Source organism: Mesocricetus auratus, unplaced genomic scaffold (assembly GCF_017639785.1).
Source record: "Mesocricetus auratus isolate SY011 unplaced genomic scaffold, BCM_Maur_2.0 Super-Scaffold_100676, whole genome shotgun sequence".
Classification (NCBI taxonomy): domain Eukaryota; kingdom Metazoa; phylum Chordata; class Mammalia; order Rodentia; family Cricetidae; genus Mesocricetus; species Mesocricetus auratus.
In genome coordinates, this window is record NW_024429266.1 from 115,412,429 (window position 1) to 115,437,020 (window position 24,592).

At 38.5% G+C, this 24,592-nt stretch overlaps 1 protein-coding gene and 1 long non-coding RNA gene across 3 annotated transcripts in view; one reads left to right on the forward strand and one right to left on the reverse strand.

Annotated features, from left to right (window-relative positions):
• Skap2 (src kinase associated phosphoprotein 2) overlaps positions 1-24,592 on the reverse strand; it is a 170,286-nt gene that overhangs the window by 115,036 nt on the left and 30,658 nt on the right. The gene's annotated exons all lie outside the window — the stretch shown is intronic.
• Positions 16,402-20,424, forward strand: LOC121137247. The gene is made up of 3 exons (XR_005874490.1): positions 16,402-16,489; positions 19,767-19,880; positions 20,153-20,424. It is a non-coding gene; the product is annotated as an uncharacterized LOC121137247 (long non-coding RNA).

The following is a 24,592-nucleotide window of genomic DNA, read 5'->3' on the forward strand; positions in this document are numbered from 1 at the left end:
ATACACAAAACAGCCTTACTCAACAATTAGGTAGATGCTATAGTTTGGTTGCTCTGATTTTTAAACCTTAAGTTTTAAAGGTAAATAAATAGGTAGTAGAATTAAAGTTAACACACATACAAAGAGGAATGAAATAAGAGATAGACAATACCAAATGCTGGTGAGCATGCAAAGCATCTGGAGACAAGGGAAAATGATACAGCCACTGTGGAAGCAGCTTATTAGTTTCTCATGCAGATCCCATTCCTAGGGAAAATATAAACATAAGCCTCAAAAATGTGTATGTGGGGCTGGAAATGTAGCTCACTGGTAGAATGCTTGCCTAGAGTATATGAGGCCTTAGGTTCAATTCCCAGCAATACAACACAAACACACACATGCATAAACGAGTGCATGGAAATACAACAGTTTCTTCATATTGGTCAAAATTGAAAGGAATGCAAATATCCATCATGCGTAAATGAAATACCAAGTTGTGGTATCTCCACATGATGGAACACTTCTCAATAATAAAAAGGAAGAAACTATCGGTGTATGAAGCAACTTAGACAAATTGTCAAAGTGTCATGCTAAGTGTAAGCAGCCAGGTCTTTCTAACTACATACTGCATTCTGTTTACATAATCTTCTAGAAAAGGCAGAACTACAAAGCAGAAAACACTATTGATTGCCAAGAGATGGAAAGGAGAATGACAAAACTTTCTGAACTTCTAACAATGTTCTATATCTTATGACTGTACAGTCATTACTAGCTACATATACCTATCAGGGTATAACAAACTTCAGACATTACATATATATATACACACAAACACACACACACACACACACACACACACACACACACACACATACAGGCACACTAATAATTGTGACCTAAAATAAAAAAGGTAGTAGAAAAATATACCAAGAGCAAAAGTAACTGACTTATTTCTATATTAAGTCACAAACATTTATTTTGTAGCCAGTGACTTGAATAACCCAAATGCATTAACTACTTAATCCAACAAACTAAAACACTGAACTGAAAAAATAAGACTTGACCATACAGTTTAAAAACCAGTGAGCCTAACTCAGAAACGGCAAACTACAAAACACCAAAATAGTTTTACAAGAGATTACCTTTCTCAACATTTTATCATTTGTAGAGCTGAAAAATTATCTAATATAAATTATCCAATCTAAAGATAAAAGTGAGTGAACTGCTCCAAGATCTACAGAAATAAGGCACTTTGGTTCAATTAAATGATTTCCCTGCAGGCAATGTCTTTTCAATCTGAGCTAATGACATCATTTAAGGAAGATGGTCCATTTAACTAAAAGGATCTTTTACAAGGCAGACAGACAGAAGGCAATCTAAGAATGTTTGCAAGCTCTTTCCATATTTCAAAATTATAGTGGTGAAATGCTACATAAAATTCTTAAGGTTAGGTATTAATCAATTCATTCCAGAAATAATTTCCTGAAAAAGCACATGTCCCCCATTTCTCCCTTCTAAGAAAACACCCTTTTTGCCATGGCAATTAGGCAATGCCAGTGACACAGACCCCGGAGAAATTAGGGTCTTACTTGTGAAAAGCTAAGCTTCCTTCCTACATGTTTCCAAAATAACCTCCACAGGTCAAGGAGGCTTACTTGTTTATCAGTGTGAGCTTTCTGCATGTGGAAGTAAACACAGGTGCATTTGCAGTTATCTTTAACTGAACAAGCTTGACCAGAAATTAGACTGTTCATTTTCTAGATAAGAAACCTTTGGGAAACCTGCAGAGGGCTCTTGCCTTAACCCTGTGACCTACAAGCCAAAATTAAAAGCCTTCAGTGGGCTCTCCTTCCATAAGAAACCCATGGCTCAGTGTCTGGGGAGAGAGACCGTACCACCACAGTTTTATGGAAAGACTGAAATGCAAACAAAATAATAAATTAAGCACACCGAATTCTCTCAAATGATTTCCTTCTCATGCTTCCAAGTTTAGAAAATTGTTTTCTATTAAAAGTATACATATAGAACCTGGTCACTATTTTGCGTACTGGCAAGAAAGTTAGACCAGTAATGGAGGGAAACGAAGCATGAGTCCTAACCAGAAGACACACACTCTAAGTTAGAGAAGGATCCGGCCATTAGCAGGCCACTTAACCCATCAGTACTTTAGTTTCTTTTTCTCTGAAATAAGCTCTGAGGTCAACTTGATGTTTCAATCTGAATAACCACAGAGGCTCAGTAGCTCATAGGGGACCAGAGGAAGGAGGGGATCATCCAAAGGGGAAATCGCTAACACTGAAATGGAATTCAGTATTAGAAAGAAAGGGGAAACTAGAACAGGAGGATTAAATGGGAATGAGGAGGGGAAGAGAGAATAGAGGAGAAATGTGGCCAAGGACAACACTAAAGGCCTTTAGAAAAGCCTCATGGAAGCTTCCTAAAATATACACATATATGAAAGGAATTTAAATGGTATCATCATATAATGGGGAACACAATGCTCCAACCACATATCTTATGCCACAAAGAAAAACCTCCAGTGACAGGAATGGGCTACACCTTGTTGATCAAAGGGACCCCATGGACACTCCCTGCCCCAAACATCACAGACTTTTGCCAAGGCTATCTATTAACTCTCTACCACCTGAGTGACGCCCAACTAGAAGCCTCACCCCTACTGACCAGCATCCGTGGTGCTGAAAGGCACTCTGCACGCTACTGTCAGAGAAGCATAATCACCAATATCATCTAGCTACAAACCCTGTGATCTGTAACGATGACCTGCCTGCAAGATATACTGGTGAAACAGCGGCACAGATGGTAGAGGAGTAACCAACTGCTTTATTGGACTTCAGGCACACTCCATGAGATGGAGTCCATATCTGACACTGCTCAAGAACTGAGATGAGATAGATAGATCATGGGCCCAAGGGAAAACTACTACTATTACTCTTTCAGAAGAGCATAGCAACAAAATGATTCCTAATGGCATTGCTGTACCCTTAAATCAATGTGTCACCCAAGCCTCATCAAAGAGGCTTCTACCTGCAGCAGATACCAACACAGAGACCCACAGCTGGCCAGTGTGCAGACAATGGGAGGCTTCGGAGAACTCGGTCCTTAATGGGCGATCTTTATTGAGCTCCTAAAGGCCCAGGCAGAGATCAATGCAGAAGAGAGATGAGAAAGACTTAAGAACCAGAAGTGATGGACAACTCCAAGGAAACAGTGTCCTCCATACACAACAGGACTGATGTACATATGAACTCTGAGATTGTGACAACACACACTAGGCCTGCACAGGTCAAACCAGACAAAATTCCAACATGGAGAAGAAGTAGGCACAAAGTCCCATCTCTGACCAAGAAGCTATTTGCAATGGACACTTGCTGGAAAAGAAAAAAAAATCAGTTTTCCCCAACAGAGGGCCACTGGAGACATGCCAGGATGATCTCATGACTAACAGTAGTTGGTCAACACTGATTCCATGGTTTTTTGTGTACTTTTTGGTTCATTTTGGTTTTTTGTTTGTTTGAGGGCAATTTTTTTTGGCCTTACTATGTTTTGTTTCTATTTTTTGTTTTTGAGAGAAAAAGAACACGAAGTTGGTTAAGTCAGGAGGTAGAAAGAATATGGAGGATCTGAGGGAGGGAAAAGAAAATTATCAAAGTATATTTTATGAATAATTTAACAAAGCATGAATACAATACAGAGCAGCTATCAAATGAGCCCAGTTTTACACCTGTTAATATTGACAGAGTCTCTAAAGCAACCATGGAAACTTTACAAACAACTCATTAGCCAGGCAGTGGTGGGGCACACCTTCAACCCCAGAACTTGGGAGGCAAAGGCAGGTGGATTTCTATGAGTTTGAGCCCAGCCTGGTCTCCAGAGTGAATTCCAGGACAACCGGGGCTATGAAGAGAAAGCCTGTCTTATAAACCAGAAATAAAAAATAAAAAAATAAAAACAAATAAGAGACCCAATAATTATCCTGGCTGTCAGGAAGTATACTTGTCTTGGAAAATCAGAACTTAAAAGAAAACCAAGAAGCTGGAATTCAATCCCAGAATCTATGTAATCCCAGAACTCAGCAATTAGAGACAAGAGGATCTCTGAGGACTGCTGGGTGCCCTCCTGGCAGAAAAACAAGAACTCCAAGTGAATGAAGAGATGTTATTTCGAGGGAGTATGATAGAAAGTACATCCCAGTAAGTACATCTCCAGTACTGCAAGGAGAGTATGGGAAAGTATGGGAAAGCACGAACGCGCACGCGCGTGCGCACACACAGACACACACACTCACACCCACAGATACACACATACAGATACACACACACAGATACACGCACACAGATACACACAGATACACACACACACTCACACACACAGATACATACACACACAGATACACGCATGCATGCACCACACACTAAAACAAACACAAAAAAAGAAAACTGAGAGCAAAGTAGAAGATTGGTTAAGTATTCACAAAGAATTCTATGCATTAGCTGAAACTGTTTCATCTAATCCTTCTGCTTGGAAATGATCACAACAAATTAAAATATAAAGACCTTGAAAGTCATCTGGCTATATGATTGATTAAGCCACCATTCCCTGTAGAAGACAAATTTTTAAATCTGTCTTCTGTTTGGGGTGGGGTTTGGGGTGGGGTTTTTTTGTTTGTTCATTTTAGAAATGATAATACTCATTTTCTCATATTTTTAACATTGGATATAGGTAAAATTTGAATTTTGTCTATCAAAACAATAAAGCTAATCTATTTCACCTATAATAATTTCCCAATAATGCTAGACATAGAGAAAAGTGAATAAAAGATTAGATAAAATAAGGTTACCATATAATAACATGTTTGTGTAACAATGAAAGAGTTTTAATACATAAACTGAAAAATGGTCTTCACAATAAGAGGCATAGAAAATCAGTAATATTCTTGCTACCTAGTATTTTCTTCAGTTTATATAATCAATCCCTCCATTTTTGGAACTCAAGACAAGTTTCTTGTCAGTTGGGACAGGTACAAATCAGTAGCTACGTGTACCCAAATGAAGACTGTGAGAGGTTCAAACATTTCTTGCAAATAATTTTTCCTTTTAATGAGTGTATATACTAATACCAAGTCATATCACTTTTTGCCACTAGAAAGCTTCAAGCTTTTCAATAAGATTAAATTATACTTTTTTTTTATCTTGGGTCAAATTTTGGATAAATTCCCAAGTGGATTTGTGAATTTACTTTTTAGCATTTCATCTTTATAGCTTTAGAGGAAATGAATTCAATTTAGTCAGTATCTATTATTAAGGTACAATTTTAAGCCCTGTTAGTGAAACACAAGAGATGAAGTATAAACAATACATGCTATTTAAGCCCCCATGTTAGGAACTAGACAACAAGGCTAAGAATCAGACTTGGAAAAGGACAGAAAATCAGCTGGCAGACTCCCAAGTATGACACCGAGGAGGCTGCCTAACTTAAAATCTTCCCAGCTCCCTGGTGCTCATACCGAAAGCACCATCAGTGGTTCTGAGGCTGCTAATGACGGGCTCTTTGTTCAGTGCAGATGGAAAGATACCAACATGCTCTTTGCTTCTTTTCCACTAGCAGAGTTTCTGGGCAAGGACTCTAACAGGTCAGACCAGAGAGGAGAAAAGCAGAAGAGAGGCCTGCAGTAATCGGAAAACCCCGGGGTCTTGGTGATGAATCGTCAGTATACTAGATTCCTTCTGCTATTTCCTAACTACACAATTGCAGTTTTGTGTGAATGTGTTGTGCATTAGGTTGTGTTGTGTGTGCATGCCTGAGTGCCAGCACACTTGAATGTTCAGGCCAGACACAGCTTTCTTCAACTGCGCCCCACACTGATTTATTTTGAAACCAGCTCTCTCCCTGTATCCATCCTCCACATACACACCAGCCCTGGGGTCACAGGAGCACAGTATCATGCCTGTGGGTTCTGGATATCTGATCTGAAGTCTTCATGCCTGTATAGTGGGCACCTTATCAACAGTGGCATCTCCTCAGCTCATACAAAATTCCCTTTCTAAATAGGCAGTTCCCCTTTTAAACAAGGAAGAAATGTTTATAAATTATTTGGTAATATTTTAGAATCCTTTACATAAAGTGGATGTTTAATAGAGACTATGCCAATTTTTAAGTGAGCAGTATGTAGGAAGGTAAATGGTGGGGGCTGGGGATGGCACTTGTTCTTACAATTTCCAGCACCCACATATCAGCTCACAACTGTCCATCACTCCAGTTCTAGGGAATTCGATACCCTCTCTGACCTTGGCGTCAGGTATGCAGGTGGAAAGCAAAGACACACTGAAGCAAAATACTCATATACATAAAATAAAAATAAGTAAAATGTATAAAAATTTATAAATTAATGAATTAAAATGAAAATATGGCATCTTTTGTATTAAAATAAATGTAATTTAAAAACAATAAAACACAATCCTTGAAAATTAACAGCCATTATTTGGAGAAAAGCATATAATACCACGAAAACATATTCCTATAAAATATTACATTAGAAATAATAGTGACTAATTGTAAGGTCGGATATGCATAAATAGCAATAAACACATCACAATTTTATCTCAGGTTATTTTTAAAAATCAAGTTATAAGTCAGCATATCAACTATGAGATGATATACACAGAAATATAAGATGCTTTTAGCAGGAGTTATTTCTGCTATCCTGTTACTACAGACTTATTTTAGCTTCTTTAAGCATCTCAGTTGCTGACAATTTTAAAATACATTCCCAAATTCCTTGGCATTCTTTCCTTTACAAGGCAGAATCTGATAGCTGTCCCCTTGAATGTGGGTCAAATCGGTAACTTGCTCAAGTGGTGTTACATGAAATCTGAGACTGTGGTAAAAGGATATGAATTCCATGTGGCTCTTTCTTGGAATAACTACTCATGGCAGAAGCAGTCAGTGACTGTTAAGTACCGAGGAGAAACGGCCCTGTGTAGAGAAACTGTGCCCTCCTGGCAGCATTTGGCACCAATCTGAAGCCATGTGAGTAAACTGGGCTCTGGGATAAGCATGAGGAAATTTTCCAGAGCAGTGGAAGCATTCTACATTTGACAGTGGTGAAAGTAACTAACATAAACACCTTTCCAAAACTGACTGAACTACATACTTAGAATGTGTGACTTTTGCTGTATATGGTATTTATCTTCAAAGATTAAATGAACATTGAATACTGGATATAAATCTGTTTCATAGCATAAGTTATCACTACTGAAACTACTTAATCTGAATTTGAATTATGGTGAATATGCTGAGAACAATGGAGGCCAGGTCTCCCAAACCCTGTGAGGAAGAAGGCTAGTTTGTAACATGTGGTGCTGGACTGGAACCAGGGTTGTCAGAATGGATTAATAGTTCCTTCTAAGTAAGAATGTGGAAAGCTAAACAGGCAGACAGGTAGAGAGATAGGCAGGCTGTATAAATGAATGCCTTAAGTTACTTAGTTACTACTCCTGAACTTAGGCAGGGCTGAGAATAGTGTGTAGAGTGTATGTGAGTCATTTCATTATCTCTCATTGTGTGAATCACGTCTCTTCATTAACTTATTCTCCGGTATTTTAACACCTGCGGAGGAAGGGCTTGCTGATCATCAAGACAGTGATCCTCCCGATGCCTGGACTTAGAAAGAACTCTTCTCCATAGTGCTTTTCACAGGAATCCATTGCTCCAGAGCCTCCTCCTGTATCCAGGTCTCATACTCTGGGCCACTAGCCATCTGGACTAATTACTCCAGGACCAGGTATAAGACCACTATCGATTGCCCCTACATTCAGGAGTCTGTCAAAATGCATCAAGCTAGCCAATCGTATGTCTGCTCACTGTGCTTTGCCTTGCTCTCCACCCCCACCCCGCAAAAGCCTTTTATCCGTGTTTTCCCCTTATTCCCTCTGACTTTGACCAACCCTACTGTTTCGCCCACATGGCTCTGGGTGGTGTGTTGTATCTTCTCCTTTGGGGAACTACAAGTAATGAAATATCTTGACAACTGCAGTTTTTCCTGATCTGAATAATAAAATCCACTAAACCGTATAACAAAAGCCAAGGGGATTCCTAGCTAGGTGGTTATTACATCTGCACCATATGCTGCCATTCGCTAATTCAACTGGGCTAAAACATCCAAGATGGCTTCCCAACATGGCTAGCAGTTAATGTTACGCATATGACAGGGTTCATCTGGGACTGCCAGACAGAGGCCATGAACATGGAGTCTTCATGTGGCTTAATTTTCCCATATATAGCAAGCGATCAGAGTCCAGGAGAAAACATCCCACTGTGAGCATTCATAGAGACCCAGAGCAAAGCTGCAAAGCATCTAATGACCCAGCCTCAGCAGCTACCTTGCACCATTTCCAAAGATGTGGACATAAATAGTCACTGGTTTCCCACGCTGGACATTCAAGAGCAATGCTATACCAGCAGCATGAGCACATTAAGTACTGGATCTTCGTCTCTCAGCATCATTCTCTACTGAAAGGAATCTGTGCTTCCTAAAGAAAGGGTTGGACACAGACTAGAACAAGGAAAGTACAAGGTGGCCCAGAACATGTTATACAAAGAACTCAAAAAAGGATAGGGATACATTACAAGAATGCAGAGTCCTATCCAGAACTACTTCAGTATCAAAATGGTGACATTAAACTGTGGCTGAATGCTATAACACAGTGAATAAAATTATAATCTATAAGTCTATATTATTATCCATAAGTGAAAAGGGAAATGTTTTATATGAAATATCAACTAATAAATATGTCATTAAAATGAATGGATACTGAAACTAATATATAAAAACTCAGTAAGAAATGGGCTATATACATAACTTATCCTTAATTAAGAAGGAAAGGGAACAGCAGTAACTTCACAGGAGAGAAACCTCAAAGGCATCAGCTTAGCCACATGGTCAAAGTTAACATCAGCAATACTGGACAAGAAAACATCATGTGCCTCCTACTGTGATACATGGAAAAGAAGACAATGCCACCTCTACGGAAGTCCCACCATAAAAGGACAACCCATCTGTTTTCAACGGGCATCCTGGCTCCAGCTTGCTCCCAATAGCTCAGACCAAAAGGAGGAGGGCCAGAGTGAGGAAGGTGAGGGGGAGGGAGGGAGAAAGGAAGGGAGAGAGTATGTGTGTTGACAAAGGGATGAACACCTAGTGAATCTGCATAAAGGTAATGTAGTACTGTTGCAGCTTTCCCATAAACATAAATTTTATCAAAATAGAATACTTTTTGATAGAAGTATGTATCAAAGTAAATCCTATAGGGAAGAAAATATTAATTTCACAGTGGGTAAACTTAACAGCACTACTTCAGACACATGACCCAGCTTCACATGGAAAGTGATGTCACTTTCACGTGTGCACTTAGGTTCGTTCACCATGAAAATGATACTTCACTTTTAAGTCACCACCTACCCTTAACCCATGACCTAACTTAATCATAAGAAAAACAACAGACAAATCCCAACTGAGGGACACATAAGTACTAAGTCACAAAGAACAAAGAAAATCTGAGGACATGTTCTAGTTAAGAGAAGTCTAAGACACAATGACTAACATGTAAATTCTGGGTGAAATCCTGCAAAAGAAAAGGAATGGTAGGGGAAAACCAAGGAAACCTGAATTAAGTGTGGACTTCAGTTAATAATCTACCAAGCCAACCTGAATTGCATTAGGATCAGTGACAACACCATCTTTGTCAGGTCTTGCTGTTTCCACTTCTCATTCGCAGTGGCCTGTTGCTTCTGAATGCCTCTCCCTCTCTTTTCATTACTTAAAAATTACAGCATAAAATATTTAAATGTCGATTTATAGAAGTACCATTTTACATAAGAGGTATATAATACACTTCACTCAATGGAAGGCGTATATCAGAAAAGAATCAGCTACTAAACTACTAAAACTTCTAAACTTCTAAAAGTGATCTCACAGATAAGGCCACAGAACCCCAGTTTAAAAGGCCCTGAAGGCACACTACCCTAAGGTTAAACTGTACTGTTTTTGAGGGCTCAATTAAAAGCAGTCCACATCATCACCATTGTTACATAAATGCTCACTGTCTTACTCATTCTTGTTTTATTTTATACTCACCAACTGAACAACATAAAGTTGTCAACACCTGTTCTACAAGTGTCTTAGACATTTGGAAAGAAATTAAAATTTCCCTACTAATCCAGGTGAAACTATAATAAGAAATCTTGTATAGGAAAAAGACCAATTATCTACTTTAAATCCACACACTACTAGTTTTGGAATTGTAGGTGTATAGGTCACCACTAGTCGCCCCCTTTAAGGAAAACAATGGCTACGAGACTGCAGTATTACAATGACGTCTAGCCTTACTAATATCTACTCAAACTAATACATCTTCATAGCTATCCTTACAAAAAGATTTCATCAGGAAAACACTTTAGTTATTTTTCTATTGCCATGACAAAACACCATAACCAAGGCAATTAATAAAAGGAAGCATTGTTGAGGCTCACAGTTGCAGGTGGTTAGAGTCCATGACCCTTCTGGTGGGAGCATGGTCAGACAGGCATGGCACTGGAGCAGTAGCTGAGAGACTACACAGGGAGAACCACCACGAGGCAGAGAGCGCGCACTGAGTTAGAACGGCCTTTGAAAGTTTAAAGCCTACCAATGACACAGCAATTCCACAAGGTCACACCTCCTACTCCTTCCCCAACAGTTCTACCAGCTGGGAGGCAGCGTTCCCATATTTGAGCCTATGAGTCAGTTTCATTCAAACCACCACAGAAACCAACCTAAGAGTCCAATCATCTCAGGAGTCTCTTACATTACAAAACAAACAAAAGATTCATTTTCTTAAAGCAGATGACTAAGATGATACTTAAATCAACTTCACACCTGCTAACATCAATAAACCCTTTAAAGAAAATATAGATGTGTTGTGAGGACACCGGATTTCACAAGCTGGAATCAAGCCCCCAAAATCATAGGCAACAAAAGCAAAACAATAAACGAATGAGGTCTCATCAAACTGAACGGTTCTCAACAGCAATGCAACAGGAAAATGAGATGGAGAATATGGCTGCAAATGACACAGCGGATAGGGAGTTGGTTCACAAAATATATGAGGGGTACAGCTCAATAACAACAAAAATCATCGCATTAAAAACTGGACCTTAATTGATGTATTCCAAAAAGAAGACACATATCTAGGCAGTAAGTAAATGAAAAAATTGTTCAACATTGCCCATCGTCAGAGGAATCCAAGTTAAATCACAAGAGATATCTCTCACCTCATGGAATGGCTATTGGGGTGGGGGCGATATGGGAGAACCAGTGCTGGCAAAGATGAGGAGCAGGAAGGCTTCCTGCATGGTGCTGATGGGATTGTAAGTGAGTCCAACCCTTATCTGAAACTGCATGGAGTTTTCTCAAAACCTTACAAACTACTATAAGACCCAGCAACTCCTAATAGCCTATACATTAGGCATATATGGTCTAACAGGTGTAGATGCCTCAGCTATTAAATCCAAATGTCCTACAGACATCTGCACACCTGTGTTCACTGCAAGACTCTTCAGAAGATGTGGGATCAACTTCAGTGTCCATTAGCTAAGGAACAAAGAAAATGGAATATTATATATTCAAAAGCTATTAATTGGGTCTAAAAATGAAAAAAATCCTCCTCACAACCTAGAGGGCATTCTGTTAAATACTTAGACACTGAAATGCACCATCCTACTGATAGAGAGTATTAGAAGTCCCATTCACAGAAATGGTGGCTTGCCGGAAGCTGAAAAATAGGAGGGGGTGGGGAAGAGTTGGCCAAATGACACAAAGTTTCAGTTAGTCAGGAGTAAAAGTTCAAGACAGCTATTGCATATTTTGGCAGCAAGGTTCTACAATATATACTTGAAACTGCTAAGAGAATCAACATTCTTACAACACAAATTAAATTTAGCTTGACTTGGCTATTCCATAAGGTACACATAGGTCAAAACATCACAAACCCCCTTGATACACATATATAATTTTAATATTCAGTTAAAAGTCTTTAATTAAAACAAAAATAAAATAGGAAGCCAAGGAGGTGAACTGATCCCCACGCTGGGATCAGAGGTTTTGCATCCTGGCAGTCATTCCTGAGAGCCTCTCAGCTGGAAAGTGAGTGGTCTGGAGGAGAAATACCAGACTGCAGAGAAAAGGCAGATCCAACCATTCCTTCCCCTCGTCACTACCACTACGTGCTTTTGAGACAATCCTCTAATATGGCTAGGCCACAGCTTCTTCAATAAGCAAACAGTAATTCAGGTTTATTTACTAATTTGACCTAAAAGTCCTGTACACTGAAATTTCTAGTAAACAGACAGCAAAATCCAGCCCCACCCCATCCCCACGGCCACCGTGCCTAACCTTGTGTCTTCCTTACCTAGAATGAAAGCATTAGAAAGCTCTGTTTGGCTCATCTGCATGACAAAATGGACTCACACATAAAGACTTCAGTCCCAAAAACAACAGTAATGACTCGGGATCCTCAACCTCAGCTGACAATTACACCAAAGTCCACTAAGAAAACTACCCTGGGCTAGACCCCCCAAAACAAGAAACTCGGAGGCTATTTAAAAAGGAGGGAAGGGCATTTAACAAGTGCCACATAATGTTACAGACAAATGCGGATAACTTTAGTGCAGCAGATGAGGGTTTTAAGTGCCATTTTTGAACTATCTGCAGGAGTTAGTCATTTAAAGATCATTTTCCTTATTATATCAAACTCTCATAATTTACCTTATAAATAAAACGTTAGCAAAAGCTATAATTCTAATTTATATAGCATCAAATGCATACCCTAACTTCGGCAATTTAGTTGCAGGCGTTGCAGGCGTGCTAATTTTTAAATGCTCTAAAACCATTCTGAGAAGTGCTTTCCCTTTTCTGCTAGTGCCCCCATTTGTTTTTAAGGACTACTTCAAACGCCTTAGCTGAAACTGCACAGGGACAGCTGCTTGATACGCTGGGCGTATTACCGCCTTGCTGTACCGCGTCGCTCAGCGCCATTCCTCTTCCCTTTTTGGACTCTGGCTTGTCACTAAGCAGCTATTTATTAGTGAGTAGATACAGTGATGGTCATATTATGCATACTGATATACCCTAAGGTCCCTTTACTGGGAAATGAGAGTATTTGCCCATGTACACTTTATGTCTATGTTAATGCCTGCACTTGCTTTAACTTCCCCTAAGTCCCAAAACACATTTCAAGATTTGCTAACTGGAAAACTCATACCAATGCACTTCTCTGTTGATCATTTTAGATTATGGAAAATCTTCATATCTGTCCCAAATCTTCAGAGACAAAAATATATTTTAAAGTACTGTGTTCTAAATACAACATCATACAATATTTAATTTTTATTCATTTTATATATACAATTTCATTTTAGCATGAACTATACAAACTATTTATGCAAAATAATAACTTTAAATTTGTACATTGGCTCAACTAGTTTTTGCACTATTCCCTTTGATAAATGCTTTTCTTAAAAAAAAAAAAAAGCACCAAAAAATGCAAGATACAACTAATACCACCTCTAGTCACATCAGTTCCTTAAAAAAATCTTAAAACTGAAGACCAAGTCATATAATCTGAATGATTAAAAAGAGCCAAAAATCAGATTTAAACACAGACACACACACACACACACACACACACACACACACACACACACACACACACACGTTTTTTTTTGCATCCAGTTTTCCAGGAACATAAATAACCCAGATTGTGTTTCCCATATTTCTTTTTTCTTCTCACTTGTTTAACTGCTGAGTTATAAACACATTGTCTACTACCAGAGACACATATTTTGTTCTATAGATTCATTCCTTGAGAACTATGTTCTAAATCTTGCACCCACAATCCATTCAGAATTTAAAATCTAACTTGATTTCATATAAAAATTAATCCGTGAACATAAAAGGCCATATATAAACTAAAATCAGCTCTTCTCTCAATATCATTAGTTGAGTTTTAACTGGTATTAATCATAGTTTGAAAGTACAAACACACACACATACATACACACACACACACACACACCCCAAAATTTATTTTCTATCATTGGACATGATAGGCAAAAAATTTAATAGTGCTCAATCATATTTATGCATTGCAAACCTTGCTGATATACATACTAAAATTCTAATATGTTGGGATTTCAATGTTTATTTACACTAGGCACACATTTGGTCTATATTTTCCTTAAAATTTGGAATATGAAAGTACAATTTCTAATGCAAATAAAAACTACAAAAAATGGTTATAAGCTTGCCTTGTATTAGAATCTCTTTTGTCCGTCAATCAACAATAAAGTATTATTCTACCATCACAAAAGGGGAACCTTTAGAGGCAGTAGAGGACTATGGGTTGTGCAAATGTGCAGTTGCTAAGAAGCAAATATGCCTCTCTTCTAATCAAATAGCCCAGCTCAGCAATGCCGCTGGCTTGGGGCAAGAAGCAAATTCCACCAGCCACAAACTTAGAAACAGCCTTGAATTATTTGTTGCTGACCGCTGGCTGAACCCTTCCTGATGAGCGCCATCACCATTAGCCACTACTCTGTGTACTCCATCAACTGATGGCAACAGCAGCGTGCTACAGCTCAGGCTACAAGAAATTGATCAAACAGGGTAATGAGACTATTTCTTCACGGAGGTTATTTTAAATGAATATAAATATTTTCTTTCTACATAATTTGCCACTGAAAGGTCACTGAACTCTCTGTGATTTCAAAGAAAAATGTTCTACTGCCCCTTTACATATCTGAGTTTGAGATAAAGCCAACAAACAATTCAAGACATTTTTTTGGTATCAGATGCAAATTCTAATGAGCTGACATTTCTGACAACAGATGACTTGTGATATTTAAATTTCACGTTAAATTGTAGCTAAAAACTGATAAAATGATGCTACTCTATGAATACAAAACTGATCATGATTTACCAATTAAAAGCACTTACAAGTGCATTTCTGTTTAAAGAAAGCACAATTAATCTCTAATGTGGGTGATTCTGAGAACATGAATCATATGTATGCCTTCTTAGCTCAAGTTATTAAAATTTGATATAATTATTGTGAATTATTTAGTGAAGAATTCATTTTTCTATAGCCCACCTCCTTCTGCTAGACAGCAGAATAAAGTGCATGCTAACCATTCTAGTCAGCATATGGATCACTTCAGTGACATATGACTTAGCTCTTCTTACAGAGTGACATTCACTCCTCCTTTTCTTCACATCCTTAGAACCAAAAAAATTATGAACAACTGGACTTTAGCATCGTATCACAACCAAACTACATCAATTTAGCTGTGCATTTTGCCTAACACTCTGAAAATGTTCTTCAAAGTCAACTTCATAATTGCTGCTTACTAATATCATGGTATGAGAAGAATGCCCCTAAATCAGTTGATGAGCTTCAAATATCCTTATGCCAGCAACTAAAAAGATTCAAGGTTCACATTTCTATCATCAGTATCCTTTCATTATTATGAAACAACATAAATTACAAAATTAAAAACTCAGGAGAAACACTTCGATATGAATGAACAGCTCTAGAAACTTTCTTGAAATTATGTGCGTTCTGTGATGAACTAATGCAAATTTGATCATGTAAATGCCTATCAAAATGAGTTGCTTTATATAAAAATCCTTAAGAGCTTCAAAAATTAACTTTATGATATTTATTTTAGAAATAAATTATGTCTGGTGAAAAATGGCTTAAGTTTGTACAAATGTATGCCTGAACATATCTTTTCAATTACTGACACTCAGATGAACTTTTCATAATCATTCTTTTAAATAGTTTGTGTATTTTATTAGACATGAAAGTAAAACGCCTCATCTACAAAACAAAACAAAAATATAACCAAATATCCATATTTAAAAAGATAGATGAAGAAAGGAAGACAGTAATGCAGATGTTAGAAGGCTATATGCACACTGGCAGATACCTAAATACTCGTGTTTGGGTCATAAAGGCAATGAAAACGGGACTTTAAACACACACTCAAATAATTTTGAAAACCAATGCACAGGCTTTGAATGGAAGAAAAAACCTCTACCATTAACTTGAAATTAATCTGTCTTGAAAGGAAGAGCTACTGAAGAGCTCAACAGCACCAACACAGGCAACAGAGCCCCAGCTGACACACAGACCCCGTGTCGGTGTGCACCATTCTTCTCACAAGAAAGCCTTGCTGTGCTCTCACAGATTCCAAACAAGCCTCTCTAAACAATAACCAAGAATTAGTTGAAAGAAAATCAGGCTCAAATGGCAATAGACCGCCTATAAGCTATCTAACAATATGACAAATTCATATTGTTTATAGCAACCACAATGAACCAATGTAACTTCTTGTGCCAAGGAGCCAGATGGTACCGCTGGAAAAAATTAAGTCTACAGATTGGCAGCTCGACCCTGTGAGTATTGCCCAGGGGAGGACAAAGTGGAAGAGGGGCGGGAGGTTCAGTATGATGGGGATAAATCAATTACTACCAACCCACTACCTCCTTCCTATGAAACCCTAATGACAGATTCTAAATACCATGCCAGTGAGTTCAGGTTTTACATAGTCCAAGCATTTCTTGGAAATGATAAATATATATTTTTAAAAAACAGTAGAATGTAGTTTCAGTTTTCAGCACTGACGAGAAATGACTAAAAACTTGACCCAACCCTAGAAAAATCCATATGCAATAAAAACTAAAGCATTTCTGTAGAGCTGTTGATGAGAGGGATGTATCTTTTTTTTTTCTACCTTCCCTTTTGTTTTGTGTGTGATAATGGCATTTGCTAAATTCTGTATATTTTCTTCTGCCTAGGCAATGGCTCCATATGATGGTCTTGGAATTAACTGATTTACAGGGTTTATTTTTTAAAATTGCTTTGTTTATGTTTTTGTTCACAATGCAGTTCCCATTCTGTACTATCTACAAACTGCTAGAGAAATAGCTGTATCTCAAGGCAGGTTCCAAGTCACATTTTAGAGTAAAAATAAGACATGTTGTTATGCTGCATAATGTGAGAAATGTCTTTTCTGTTTTAGTCAGGCCTTTAAGTGTAGGACGGTTGGGCATTTGGCGATGACTACTGAAGCTTGAGTACTACCGTCTTCTTAGGTCTTCCATCACTTGTGAGTACACGTACACATGCATGCGCACACACATGCATGGATATGTGCACACTGACACACATGGCTGTTTGGCATTACTCCTACTGGAGTTACTCAGAAACTGAGACAAACTACAAACAGTTAAAGCAGAAAACTCACACTTGACTTTAATTCCATGCACATAAAATTTACAATGTAAATGTGTGTTGATGAATTTAATATATTAGCAATTACACCAACAGATGGCCTTTGAATTTTGTCTCAAGTACCAATTGGTGACAGATCAAAACAGATTTCATTAATAGGTAAATTTGATAAGGCAAGAAAGTTCTCTGGTTACTTAGTTTTTGAGAGTTAGAAGTGAATTGATATGTAAACCTTCTAGAAGAGTATAAGTGGATCAGGCACATGCTAATCTGTCCAATGTTCCCCAAGCCTAACCAGGTGCAGGACAGGAGACACATCATAACATGTTGCCCTATATGCTATCCCTAACACAAGCACTAACAACCACAGTGACTGAAATTTCATCTAAGAGGATATGCTTTTCCTAGACCATACCTAACTCTTCCTCATCTAACAAAACTGTGCGCATGTACTTCAAGTAGTTTGTCAGAAACACATAAAATTTTAAGCAGGAGTCAACTTCTCAGGTCTCCCTCCACTGAATCTTTGGGACAAATAGTTGTTCAACCTTCACGTTTCTGAACTAACTAAATAGCATACTAGTAATGTGTTTTACAGTCTCGGGAATACAGCTAATTTGCAGAAGTATCTGTTTCATACAGGTAAGTAGTTTGTATATCAATGAAGACTGATAACACACAGATACAAGAGCAAAGAGAGATGATTAAAAGGAATATAAAACTGAATAAGCAGTACGTGACAACAGGCACCTTATTAAAACTCAATGAGAAACAAAACAAGGCACAAAGTACATATCAAAGAATAGTTATAAACTAGAGGAGCTACCATATATAAAGTCCAACCATAATTCATATACAAAATAAGCTTATCTTCCACAGGAAATTATCACACAAAGGAAAACCACAGATAACAGTATTGCAATTCTAATAAATACAACTCAAGGCAGCAACATTAAGACTTTAGTTTTCTTTCATTATAACATAGCCATGATACAGATTTCTTCCTTTTTAAAAACTCAGATATTAAAGAAACTTATTTTTAAAATAAGGATTTATGGTCACAAATAAAATCCTCCATCTATAAAACAAAATCCACTAATAAGTTCTCTTAAACTTAAAATGTAGCATAATGTAAAAAAAAATTGTCTTGATGTTACTCTACAATAATTGTGTATTGTAGTTTTCTGGTCAGGTCTAGAAATAGTTAACTAAACAAAGGACATTCTGAATGTCAAGATCAGCCTCATTTTAACATGTTTAGCATCTTTATAACAGAATAACCCAACTAATGAGTCTGTGGTTTAGAGCTCATTTTTATCAGATTCATATGCCACTGTTTCATCATCTCCTATTGCCCAACAGAGACAGAATGCTAAACACATTTCATTCAAATAAGAGACGGCGGCTGGTGCATGTCAACTGTAACACAGACCTGCCTGTTGAATACTAAGTCATAAAAAACGACTGCAGGCTATCAACTCCCCTTTCAGCTATTATAATGTAACATAATTAAATGTAATAATATCCAACTTAAACCTCTATGTTCAAACATGGATTAAAAATTCCAGAGGAAAAAAAACTACAAAAATCAAGTTAAACATTCAATACCTTAGTTACCTTGCAACATTATAATATCCAAGAACTATTTTGTACAGGACAGGACATGTGCTATGTGCCATGCACTTATGCTTACTGTAATCTTACAAGATACTATAATTATCATTGGTCTTATAAATTAAGAAAAGGCATAGACAACAAATAATTTCTCCAAAGTCACAGTGTCAAGCCAGGACTAACCACGCTGTTTATGTTATAATAATCTGCACATTAACCACAACAGTATAATTTATCCTTGAACTAATGAAACAAGGTTTAGCCTCTTTAAGGCCCATGCAAATACTAGGAAGTATCTGGTCTGCTTTAAATATGGTTTGATGCTATAAGCTGCCACGACAAAACACGGTGACGGTGACATAACATGATAACCAAATTACAAGAAGAAAAATAATTAGAAGGAAAAACCTAAGATCAGACAAACAATAAGACGAATGGCAAAGCTACCACAATAAAATGTATCTAAAATGTATCACAATGACTGTATAATCACAGTAAGTGAAGGTAATTAATGACTTCTAAAATTCTATAAATTGGGATCATATGCTTACCAACAAAAGCTGCAGTTCTGGTTCACCTGTGAGGAAAGTTAGGGCGGATGCCTCTATTCTGAACATCTCAGTCCATCTCCTACTACAGTCTCTGGCAAACCTTATCTTTCTCATGTTTCGACAAATAAACTAGTGACTTGCTATATCTCTATCACACATCTCAGTATTGCTCTCAAAGAACTTGGACTAATCTCCCAGTATTCCTTCAAGTTTAACAGACCCGATCTCTCTTTTCCACTTCCCCGTTTGTAGTTGCTACTGTTTGTTTTTACAGATGGCATCACTTGCTCAAGAGAAGAATCTAAGGATCACGACGCACACAGTCATGACGTCTATCAAGGCTTGCTTTCTATTGCTGGGATAAAAGGCCATGGCCAAAATCAGCCTGGTAAGGAAAGGGTTTATTTCACTTTGCAAGTTGCAGTCCACCGTGCAGGGCAGTCAGGGCAGGAGCTGAAGCAGAGGCACAGAGGAGCACACTCACTGGCTTGCTCCCCGTGGCTTGCTCGGCCTGCTTTCTACCACCCAGGACCTGCTCAGGGTTAGCGCCACCCCCACTGGGCTCTCTCATATCAAACCTTAATCAAGAAAATGCCCTACAGAATTGCTCACAGGTAGTATGATGGAGGCATTTCCCCAACTGACATTCTGTCTTCCCAGAGTGTCAAGTTGACAGGAAGGAAGGAAGGAAGGAAGGAAGGAAGGAAGGAAGGAAGGAAGGAAGGAGCACAAAGTCTATCACTCATCCTTCCCCATGTCTGTCGAGGCTCTCAATGCCCTTGGCTCTGCCCACCACGTTGAACAATGATCTTCAGCTGGGCCTTTCTCAGGCCTTTGCCTCTGAGAAGTGCACCAAGCCCCCATGGCCCGTCTTCCTTCTCCACTTCCAGCTGTTCTGACACAACAAATTAAATTCTGTGTTTATTCGTGTGTGTGTGTGTGTGTGTGTGTGTTTGTTGTTTAAAGTGGTAGAAATTAAGCTTAGGCTTTCACAATGTTAGGAAAGCACTCTACACTGCGCTGTATTCCCAGTCCAATATTATTTGTCTTCTGATTCACTCCTCACAACCCTTACCTCTCCTTGCTTTATCTCATATTTTCTTCTCCAGTCTTCATTCTTTATTTGGTGGTAATACCAACCAATTATGACTTCTGTTAAATATAGTAACTGATGCTCCAAACTGATAAATGTAAGATAGATGCCACTTCGTCTGCAACTACCTATTTGTCTCTGTAATAAGAAAGAACTAGAATTATTTTCTGAGAACTGAGACTGCCTGCAGGCCAGACCCCTTAGGCCACTCTAAAAAAGCATGCTGGTCCTCCATGCAGGCACCAGCCTCGTTAAGCCCTCATTCTCTCAGGAGCCTAAAAGCCCTTCCTCCAATTCCTTCGCCTAAAATAAGATGTATGATCTGCCTCAAAGTCAGTGCTCAGAAAGCACATCCCATGCTTCTCTGCTGTCTGGTACTATTAAAGCAGTGCGTGTGAGCGTAGATGGAGTGAGAGCAACACAACTAGGTTCCCAACGCAGGGCCAAACGAGGAAATGAGGGCCGGGGGGAAGCGAGCACTGAGGGACAGCTGCTGCAAAGATATACCTACAGAGAAAGCGTAATACAACACAAACCCAGGGCCACCCGTTTGTTCTTTTCTAAGAGGAATTTTTAGTGGATCCACACAAATTTCCAAAAACTGAAACCATGATTTAGCCAAATAAGCTATGCCTTTAAACCGAATTTGGAACATGGCCTAACCAGTTTGAGACCTCTGTTCTCCACACTCTTTATACTGTCTTAACTCTAAACCAAAGCATCAGAGAGTTGTATTTCCAGGCCAAGAATTTACAAATGTCTTCAGTAGAGGATCAGACAAGAAACATCCTAAGTAAGCATTGTGAGACATATGGTGTTTGTTACAATCGTCATTGTGCATATCTTAACAGTAGGGATTATCATGGAAATTGTCACTATGCCATTCCATTGTTTTGTAACCCTGAGAGGTAATACTTACATAAACTAAGACAGCTATCATGTTGCTAAGCAATATCCTCCGATGGCACCATCACATATGTGGTCCATCATTTACCAAAATATCACTGAGGAGCACAACCAGTGTTACTGCTACTGTTGTAACATGAAAACAACTGCAGATAAATGTAAAAAATGGCATGACTGTGTTCCATTTTAAAACCATCTATATATAAATGGCAACTGACCAGACTTACCCCAGCATATAGAAGCCAAGCCCCTGATATTCTGCCTCCCATAAAGCAACTTGTCCTACACTGTTCTGCTTCATATTTGAGCTAATGGACCTTTTAAGATGGAACTCCAAGTGTTACTGACCTAAGAATTTTATCTACTACAAAACCTTCAAGACAGCCCTACACATGGCATGATTTTTTTAAAGCACCCTTACAAGAAATTTCACTTGACCCTGGTCCTACTAGGAGCTGTATCTCTTTTTAATTATTGATTTATTTCTACTTCAAGAACACTAAAAATAATATGCTAGATTAGTTTTCTACCTTTGCACTGACTCATAGAAACCTCAAAGTCAAGCAGGCAGCTCCCCTCCTGGCAGAGCTGGAGTCCTGTGGGGTGCAGAGGAGACACGGAGACTGACCCTCGTCTCCCAAGTTCTCCTGCCCATCCTTCCCTTCATCTCCTAACTCATTTTCACCTTGGTTTAATATACATGTCTTTGGATGTTTCTAATGCCTCGATTGATTTTAGAAAACAGTATGAATTGGAAAAAATAAAATCAAAAGCAGTCCTCGAGGCTGGAGAGCTGGCTCAGCAGGCAAGAGTGCCCACCTGCAGCTCTTGTGAAGAAGCTGGGTTCCATTCCCGGCATCCATGTGGCTCCCAACCATCTGCTCCAGGTGCAGATCTGATGCTTTCTTCTAAGTTACCTGGGCACCAGGCACTCACGTGGTGAACAAAGGAGGTGAAACACACATACACATCACACAAACAAAACAGTCCTAATCAGGATAAATCCAATTCAAATAGTCTAAAATTCTAATTTTAATTTATCTTCAATCGCTACAATTCTGCATTTTGTGTCAGTGCCAAACGCTAAGAGTGATGCTTCCCACCACGTACTGCTAGAAAGAAAAGAACAGCCAAACAGCAGTTGAGTTTGTTTCCTGTTTTGTTTTGTTGAGACAGGGCCTAGTCATATAAACTGGCTGGCCTTGAACTCTGGGCAACCTTCTTGCTTCAGCCTCCTAGTGCTGATATTACAGGCTAGTGCCGTGATAGAAAATGTGAAAAGCAAACAAGTGTTACTAAGCTGAAAGCTGGCCCTCAGGGAAGGTTAAAGGTTTCACTAAAAATAGCTGTGTTGGGGAGGAGCTCAGTGGGTACTTGTTACACGCTTGTAAGGCCCCCAACTGAATCTGCAGCAGGGCAGTACACACATATATGCATACATACATGCCCACACAGAAGCAAAGTTCGTCAGTCTAGACAGTTAGCACTACTTTTTTTCTTGTGCCTCCAGCTACTCCCTGTATAAATCATTTTGACTTTTTGGATGTAACATTATTTTGAGTGATTGCTTTAGAAACAATGTTCTCTAAAGAGACTGAAATGCCCACTGTTGACTAAGCATGAAAGAGATGTATACCATCTACATTGGCCATGTATTCTTTCTACACAGCTTTTATGACCTCTCTGTCTAGCTACACTTTCAGGCATCTAGCTTGGAGCAGCCTTTTTGTTCTGCCTGCTCTGAACTGTTGCTTCTTTCCTTAAGATCACTCCAGTTTTCCGTCTGACAATGCCAACTCCCCAGTCCTCATGCAGTTCCAGTTGGGCTGGACTGGGACACTAACTCAGTCCCAGCCTATTAGAGCACACCACACATACATATACACCATAGAGACTGACTCAAAATAAACCCAACAGCCAAGCCACAGGCTTCAAGAGTAGCCGTTGAGGGATTTCTCTTTTCTTGGGACTGGTAGGCTAGTAGAAAATATCTAAGAAGCTGTTGGTTGCTGTTAGAGATGATTTTTGCTGCAACACCCTACAGGAACATTGTCTCCTCACAGGAAGCTAGGCTTAGAAAAGCAGGATGTGAATCACAATGCTCACCACAATCGAGTTCCTACCTGTATCTAGTAGGCATTAAGCAAGATGCCAAGCACATCCTTCTCTCATGGATAAAATAGTATAAAATCATGTCTGCTTTTTGCCTAAACTGATCTGTGCTCTAACAGTCCTAACAAACTTATCCCTTCATCAGATTATTTATTATCGCCATGATCCACACATCAGAAACTTCATTCTCCCAGACCTGGCTCACACACCATCTCCACTGTCAAGTCTGTCTTCATTCCAATCATAATTTTGATCTTTGTAACTTCTATGTTTCTTGTAGAAGTTCCTTGAATTACAGTTAATATTTACATCCCTATAACCTACTAACCTATGAGGTTCTTAAAGTTTGTGAGGTACCTTAATAGTCATCTTATTCTCCTCAGCCTACCCTAACAGTAAAATCTACTGAATTAAACTTTAATCTATAGAACACTCTGCCTAAAACATATAATACTGTTACCTTTCCTTACTACCTATATATTTAAAAAAAATCAATTCCTTATCTGTTCTCAGGCATATTTTCTTTTAGAAAAGAAATCCTATTCTGGGCATATTTTCTTTTAGAAAAGAAAACCTATTCTAGGCATATTAGATGCTTACAACATACATATATTCCAGGAAATAGGTCCCAGGATACCAATACCAAAACAAGTCCTATTCAACGTACGAAATGTATTTGTATTTCTTTTCCCCACGGTAAAACATTTTACTGCTTCTTGATATTAAAAAATTATTTTTATTAACCTCTGTTAGTGTTAAAGAAAGAGATGAACAGGTTCAAAAGAGAACAACTCAGGAGTGGTATTAAAAAGTAAGAAGGTGCTTCTGGGGACAGTCACACAAACTGAAGCAAAAGCACACCACCGAAATGAAAAGACTTTTCTGACCATCATTAAGTATGATGCTTTATGCTTCTTTAGGCAGGAAAAAGAACTAGACAACCATTCAAAGGACATTATCTTTTTCTCTAGATGCTGCAAATGAAAAGC